This window comes from Mauremys mutica, unplaced genomic scaffold, assembly GCF_020497125.1.
Source record: "Mauremys mutica isolate MM-2020 ecotype Southern unplaced genomic scaffold, ASM2049712v1 Super-Scaffold_100100, whole genome shotgun sequence".
In the NCBI taxonomy this organism is placed as follows: Eukaryota; Metazoa; Chordata; order Testudines; family Geoemydidae; genus Mauremys; species Mauremys mutica.
This window is the reverse complement of record NW_025423267.1, coordinates 759993-766221: the sequence shown is the minus strand read 5'-3', so window position 1 is coordinate 766221 and position 6229 is coordinate 759993. Positions and strand designations below refer to the sequence as shown.

Sequence of the window (6229 nt, the reverse complement as noted above, 5' to 3'; positions counted from 1 at the left end):
CGTTACACCATGGGACCAGCTCGTGCTGCCTTCTCTGCACATCGGTGACCCACATGGGGCCGGCTTGTGTAAGGGACTGTTGGCCCCTTACTAAAACTTAGTGGGGGGGTTGGTTGGCTAGTTCCCAGCACCAATAGAAGGGGGAAGGGCCAATGGGAAATCAGGCCCCTGAGACTGACAGACCCCAGGGGCAATGGGGAGAGGCCAAAGCTCCAAGTTAGCCGCACTGACAGGCCAGGCAGTGCAATGAGGGAGTCACCAGGCCAGGGGGTCCCGTCCTCCGTGGGAGCTGGAACACAAGAGCGAGCAGGCAGGCAAAAGAGAGGCAAAAAAACCTCCCAGCAACCCCTCCTCTTTTTCTGCACAGCCACTGCCTGTCAGCAGGATTCCTCCTCCTCCTCCCTCCTGTGCCTCAGTGCGACTAAATCTCCACACCTAGACAGCCGGTCCGTCCGCTGCACCCCAGTCCCCCATGCCTGAGCCTCCCTGCCAAAACCCTGCACCCGGCTCCATAGAATTAAGTCTCACGTGTCGCTGGGAACTCGACTTCTTGTGCCCAGAGAGTCTCGGCCCCCCTCAGCAGATGACCTGAGAAACACAATGTCGCCTTTTCCAAAGAAGTGCTTGGAGTGGTTTTTCTCATGTTACCATGTGGCCTAATGGATAAGGCATCTGAGTGGGGATCAGAAGATTGAGGGTTTAAGTCCTTTGGTGGTTGTGTTTCTGCAATTTTACCGTTGTGCTGAACGTCCTGCTCCTTGCAGGGCTGGAACCTCTTCTTGGCCGCTCTGGCCAATGCTCTGGCTTCAGCTAGAGCCCCGGGAAGGAGTTGGGGGGTGGGCATCACAAAGGCTGGGACATGAGCCCCAGGTGCTTCCAGTCTAGGCTTTGCCCTTCCTGACTTGCCAAAGAAAGTGGGTGTTTGGCATGGCAGGGAGCAGCCTGGCTGGGAGTTTTTGTGCCTGTCTGAAGGCCACACATAGGCATGGTCCTGCCCTCCTGTAGCCCTGACCTCAGTTGCTCTGTGGCTTTTAAGCCTTCCCTTCCCAGCTGCCTCTGCTCTAGGTGCCCAGAGGAGGAGAGGTGTTGCTGGGTCACTTTTACAGATGCCCCTTCCCTGGTACTGCCATTGCTCAGCTGTGCAGAGGAGCTTCCATCCCCAATCCCTGCCTGTCACTGCCCAGCAGCCCTCTGGCACCATTCCTGAGGGTCACCCTGCCTCACTCTCTCCCTGCCGTCTTTGGGAAAGACAGCTCCCATCTCTCCTTGTTAAAGGTCAGGTGGGCCAACTAGGGGCAGAAGCCTATTCTATGTTTTCCTACTGCAGAGCCCAAGCTCAGGGACTCACCTTGGGTGCAGACACTGCTGTGCTCCCAGAAAACAAGCCACCCCTGCACAAAGAGAGATGAAAGGGCCTGCCAAAGCCTGGGATTGAGCCAAGGACTTCTAGATCTTCAGTCTAACACTCTCCCAGCTGAAATACTTTGGCAGATACATGGTAGTATTTTGGCCTGTTGCTTCTCTGTCTGGGATGTTTTTGTCAGCAGTTGCACAGAAAAAGGACAGGAAAACGAACGGCTGCTCCACACCCCCACCGGAGGAACCCGGCGCCCTTAGCTGTGGGGAGTAAGAAGTGGCTGTTGGCTGACAGGGCCTGTCCCCCAGGAGCTGGAACAGCAGCTGCCGCCTCCCCCTCGGCTCCAGGCTGTGGGAAATGCTCATTGCCTGGGTGCATGGGCGGCTGCTGCTCCGTGCTCTGGAGAGCGTCTGTATTGCTCTGTCAACCCCCCGTCTTCATTGAGCCAGTCTGGTTAAGGTCCCAAGTGCCCCCTCCGGCCTGGCAGCTGAGAGTCTGTGCAGACATCAGCCCCCCTGCCAGCCCCACAGGCAGCAGCAGCGCCAGCCCCCCAGCACCACAGGGGCACTCAATGCACTTCCTGTGGGGAAATGGCTCCTTGGCGTCCAGCTGCTAGAGTGAGAGCCAGGAGAGAGCAGTGTCTGGCTCAGCTTGGGGGAGAGAAGAGACCTGATGAGCGCGGATCTCCCTCAGCCTCCCCCGCAAGGCTGGTCAGTTGTATTGTCACTGTGATAGTCGGTGCTTCCCTTCAGGGCCGTCCTGGAACAACTCCCCCCGTTTCCTCCCAAGGCCCTGCCCCCACTCCACCCCTTCCCCCAAACCCCCACCCCTGTCCCATCTCTTCCCACCCTGCACCTTCCTGCCCCATTCCTCTCCCTCCCCCACCTCTTCCTCTCCCTGCTCCTCCCCCTCCCCGCCCAGCGCCTCCTGCACCCCACTGAACAGCTGAGCACCTATTTTTTCTCTGTTGGTTCTGCAGCCCCGTAGCTCCCATGGAGTCACTGACTCGGCTCCTTTCGCACTCTACAGAGAGGAGCAGAACCAGGGCTATGGCTGATCTATGGGGCACCAGGTGAGTGGCAGAGGCTTCAGGCGCTGAGAGTTTGCCTGACCCCCTCAGGGACACAGTGTGAGGGGGTGTCCCAGGGATCTCTATGAAAGGAGCAGAACAGGATTTTCTTGGGGTGGGGAGAGAATTGAGAGTGTCTCAGGGGGTTGTACAGAGGTATTGCCCGGGTGAGAGACTGGCTAAAACACAGGCCTCGCTGTGAGCAGGATTCAAACCTGTGCAGGGGAACCCCATTGGATTTCAACTCCAACGCCTTAACCACTCGGCCATCACAGCTGTGAGCACAAAACTGCCCCCATGCCAAAGAAACTGGTAAAGAATCACAATGCCCAGGCTTGAAGTCATCTGAACTACAGAATTCCCACCGCAAAACTGGCTCCCAAAGCACAGGGGGGATTGGGGGTTTGTTCTGTTTGCTTAGCCATGTGCAGTAGCTCATGCTCCAATATGTCTGTTAGTCTATAAGGTGCCACAGGACTCTTTGCTGCTTTTACAGATCCAGACTAACACGGCTACCCCTCTGATACTCCTAGTGACACTCTCTAATGGATCCCCATCCTCCACCCACCGTGACATAGGTAGGAGCGGATCATTATTATCCCTTCTTGAAAGAGGGAGAAGTTAAGGCTGAGAAAGGAGAATTGACTTGTCTTAGGTCACACAGCCAGCCAGTGGCAGAGTTGGGAATAGGACCTAAGAGCCCTGATTTTCAAACTAACCATCAGACCTTGAATTTCACACATGGAATGACCTGATTAAAGTGCTCTCAGATGAGCTCCAGACCAACAACAGTGCACAGTAATTATTCAGCAAGTATTTGAGGAGAACTGCAATGTTAGAGAGAATCATGAACTGCTCAGAGACCATTAATGCAGCGAAGCAGCAAAATTTGTCAAACATATCACAGGTTCTGACTTATTTCCTTGGGCTTAAAAGAGAACAACAAGGACCCGAGTCTCCTCCCTGTCAATAACCCCCTGCTCAGCCAATCAGGGTAGAGACTGAGGACGGGAGGCTGAGGGTTCTCACCAGAGAGCCCAAAGGATGGCCCAGGTCACCGGTAGGGATCACTGCCCGAGCACTATTTCAGCCCCACATTTTGGGTGGACCTCCCACAGTGGGAGCTGCAGAGCACTCCCCTGCAACACACACACACACACACACAAACACACACACAGAGCTCCTGGTGTTGGGAGGAGAACAGGTGAAAGGACAAAAGAAGCAAGAGACAAAGAGAAAGGAGGAAGGGATGGATGGAGGAAAAGGTGAAACAAAAAGGACAAACCCTAATGACCCCAGTGGTTCTAAGGGACAAAATCCCAGGTGCGCAATAAAATTCTGCCTCTTAAGCTCGTGTTTTCCATGTCTAAAATTCAACTGTCACCAGATGGACCAGACTGAGCAGGTTTCAAACCTTGAGGAGGCTCTTACCTTCTAAACAGGGATGGTTGTTTTCTAGTAAAATCAGGAAAAGGGAAGGAGAAAACTCAAAAGAGGTTCCTCCTGGCGCTCACGTCCGTGAACCCGAATACTCTCTCAGTCCTCAAAGAGAGACCTGGAGAAGGAGACTTGCTGAAGCAAAGCCACAGGGGTCTCTGAGGTTTCCCTGGCCCCTCGCCCCTGTCCTGCCTGGCTGATGTCAGCATCTCTCTGTGAGGTCACCACCTCCCCACCACCTTTGACCAATAGTCTGAGGTCCTGCAAAAGGCCTTTGTGATGTCACTGCCACACCCCTCCCTTGCTGTGCTAATGTCCTGCCCCTGGCCAGGCACTTTGGAGGTTTAAGCTACTCCCTGTGGATCACCCCACTCAAGGAGCGTTCGTTCTAGGAAGCAAGCCGGCTAGACAGGAAAACATCGGACGCTGCTCCCAATGCTACACTCAGTTTTTCAGAAATTAGTCAACTTTATGGCCAGAAGAGACCATTAGAGCATCTAATCTGACCACTTGAAGATCACTTGAGCTGCAATCAAGCACTCTACCACTGAGCTATACCCCCACAATGACCTGAATAGGGAATCGTGATTTCCAAGACTTTGAAGGACAAACCCTGCTTCATCGAGCTCCTTTGCCATTCCCAGACCACAGGTGGTTTTAAAAATGGGGTTTGATTAAACTTCTTAAATGTGGTAAACACCACAGCTTGCACACCCACCGATATAGCTTCTCCCACTGACATCGCTGCCACCTCTTGCAAAGTGGCTTATCTACACCCACAGGAAAACTCTCTCCCCTCAGCATAGAGCAGTGGTTCTCAAACTGTGGGTCAGGACCCCAAAGTGGGATGTGACTCTGATTTACATGGGGTCGCCAGGGCTGGCTTTAGACTTGTTGGTGCCTGGGGCTGAAGCCAAACATCTGAGCCCCACCACCCAGGGCTGAATCCCTCAAGCTCTGGTTTTGACCTCCCCTAACTGGGGCAGGGCTCAGGCTTTGTCTCCCCTGCCTCTGCCCAGTGTGGAGGGGCTTGGTCCCTCTTTCCAGGGCCATGTAGTGAGCTTTTTTTGGCAGAAGGGGGTTGCAGTGAAAGGAAGTTTGAGAAACCCTGGCATAGAGCCTCTGAATATGTCTAGACTTGGCTCCCTGTGGCAGATCAGAGACGGAAAGTACAGCCATGGAGACACCACACACCAGCCTTGCCTAACAGGCAAGAATCAAACCTCCACAGAAAGACGCCCGTTGCTTTCTAACTCATCTCCCTAAGCTCTCAGCCACCAGCACTTAACAAAGGGGCTTTTCTACACGATGGTTCTGGTCTCACTGAAGGGTCATTTCCAATTGTTTGCTCAGACCAGCATTAGGGAAAATGGTGCCCTGGGCAAAGCTTGTACTTTGGCATTTCCCCATTGCCCCTGGACGATCCCCACTCCCCCTTTACCACTAGCTCCTGCACTCCCAACCCTTGCGCCTCCTTCACCCCTAACTCCTGCCCCCTCCTGTGCCCCCTTTGCCCTTAACTCCCTGGGCCACCAGCCATTGCCCCTCTCCTGCAGCCCCTTCACATGGCTCCAGTGCTGGGGGCCCTGCTCTTGTTCTCCCTTTCCCTGGGCTTTGGCATCACTAGCCCCTGCTTAGCGAGTAGGGTTCAGTGGTTCCCAAAATGTGGGGCATGACTCCTAGGGGGACACAGAGGAACATTCATGGGGGCACCTCAGGGCCTGAGCCAGCCCCCATGGAGGGAGCAGCACTCAGCCCCACTCTGCCCCAGCTCTTCCCCAACCCCACCCTCAGCCTGGGCCTCTGGCTCCCAGCTCGGCCTCGACCCCCTTACCCCTGTCTGCACCCCTCTCCCCAGCAAGCAACAGCCCCACTCCCAGCCTCGGTTCTCGACCGCGGCTTCCGAGGGGCCACAGCCATGGATAAGAAGGCACAGTGTGAAATGTTTGGGGACCACTGGTTTAGGGAGATGTTCTCAATCACTTCTACGAAGTCCAGTAAAAGCTATTCCTCACCCACCCACCCCTCCATCAGGACCAACTAGGTATGTTCTGCTGCCCCTCACTCATGCAGGAAGGATAATAACATTTCATTCCACTCAATCCTAAAGCGGTTTGTAACCAGCCAAAACTGGTCATTTTGAGAAAGTGGCCCCATCATGCTGCATATCTAGGCAGTGTAGGTGTGTCTGTGCAAACACGGTCTGTTCCTGAAGTCTTTCCCCCAGCTCCTCACTAGATGTGAGGGGGGAGCTCATTCAGACCCTGCTTACGCTTAGTGTTTAGAAACTCCTTATTGTCCCTATCGCTGCTGGCCTTAGATTTCTCCTCCTATTTTTTTCTTGGTAGCTCAGATGAGGTGGCCGA

At 54.5% G+C, this 6229-nt stretch overlaps 1 non-coding gene across 1 annotated transcript; it reads right to left on the bottom strand.

Moving 5' to 3' along the window:
• Nucleotides 1-2620: 2620 nt before the first annotated feature.
• On the bottom strand, nucleotides 2621-2702 carry TRNAS-UGA. The gene has a single exon. It is a non-coding gene; the product is annotated as a tRNA-Ser (tRNA).
• Between the last annotated feature and the right edge of the window lie 3527 nt (nucleotides 2703-6229).